The 1,474-nt window shown below is 39.1% G+C and overlaps 1 pseudogene; it reads right to left on the bottom strand.

Annotated features, from left to right (window-relative positions):
- Positions 1 to 529: 529 nt before the first annotated feature.
- On the bottom strand, positions 530 to 1,198 carry LOC110206934 (DNA replication complex GINS protein PSF2 pseudogene; annotated as a pseudogene).
- Positions 1,199 to 1,474: the final 276 nt, after the last annotated feature.

Below are 1,474 nucleotides of genomic sequence, written 5' to 3'. Positions count from 1 at the left end.
CAAAAAAAAGAAAAAAAAAGATGATTTTAGGCCTGTAGAAAAATGAAACAAAGTAGATAGAATTAAATTCCAAATCCCACCTTCATTATTGTGCCACTGATATCTAATGAAAATTCACATTTAAAGGAAAAGCAGAATCCTGATGATTAGGAAAGGGTAAATAAACAAACATATATATATATATATATATATATATATATATATATATATATATATAACCAACAGCACCTATGTGTTGTACTACCTACCATTCATTGGTGTGAGGATCTACCAGGGAGAATAAATTGTTTTGCAACATTGTTTGAGATATGAGGCCAAATTATATCCTCTGAAAGTGAGGGGGGCTGATGATTAATATACAGTCTCACACCTGTTACTTTTCTTACTGAAATGGAAAGGATGACACTGCCCCTTGTCATCTGCATGTGCTTTTGACATTTCCCATAGTTGGGTAGTTCATTCCTGAAAAGTGTAGTCCCCTTTCCACTACCTACCCTCAGTTTTATAAAACTTAAGGGGGTCTCTTTTGCTACATTTTCCTCTGAGATTAAGCACTCTCTACAGGATGGAGGTTTGTACATATGATTTAGGGTTTGTGTGGGGAATGCTTCAGCAGTGTTGATCTCTATTAAAGTAAGGCTATCCAGCCTGAATGTGCTTTCTGCTTTTTGACAAACCTATCTGCAGATACAGAGTTCAGTTATTCATGTATCTCATGTTTCTTTAAACAGGGTATGGATCTCATCTGCTGTGGGGATATCATCTGAGGCATGATTTAACAACAATTTGGTAAGTTCCATGTAGAAAGGACTAGGCATTGGGGTAAATATTTCCTCTTTTTTCTCTTGATCTCATATCTCATCAAATTTTTCAACACGCATCCATTCAGAAGGAATCACTCAACACTTCTGTCTCTGTTTTAGGTTGTCAGCCAAAGAGATACTTCCACAGGTAAACCAGGATTGCTGTTGCTGTTCAGTGGTTCATTCATGTTTGGCTCTTCATGACCCCATGGGCCATAGTACTCCAGACCCTTGTATTGTCTGCTATCTCCCAAAGTCTTTCCAAGCTCATGTTTGAAAGAAAGACTAAATTGTCCTAGACGCCTGTGATGAGGTAGATTTTTTTCCAGGCTGAAATTGGGGATGATGATGATCAGCTCCTTCCCAGCCAGTAATTTCACCTCCACTGAGTCCATGGATTCAGTCCAGAGTCCTCTTGGCCACCTCTTGTACAGCATATCCGAACCCTGTGGTCAGAGGCCAAGAAGGAACCCTCTACCCTCCATTGACTCTTGGGGGATATGCCTGAAGAGATGATGCCTAAAGATCACCAAATTCTTCAAAGAGCCAATATTTAAACACTGTAGAGGACTCTTGGTAGCTTTAGCACTTGTAGTGGGTGCTTTGAAGTTTCATAGCATCCCCTGAAGTAGGCTCAGAATTTTCACTGCAATCAGTTAATGTAATTTCAG

Source organism: Phascolarctos cinereus, unplaced genomic scaffold (assembly GCF_003287225.1).
Source record: "Phascolarctos cinereus isolate Bilbo 61053 unplaced genomic scaffold, phaCin_HiC Scaffold_1;HRSCAF=81, whole genome shotgun sequence".
Lineage (NCBI taxonomy): Eukaryota > Metazoa > Chordata > Mammalia > Diprotodontia > Phascolarctidae > Phascolarctos > Phascolarctos cinereus.
The sequence above is the reverse complement of the archived record's forward strand: the minus strand, read 5'-3'. Positions and strand labels throughout refer to the sequence as shown.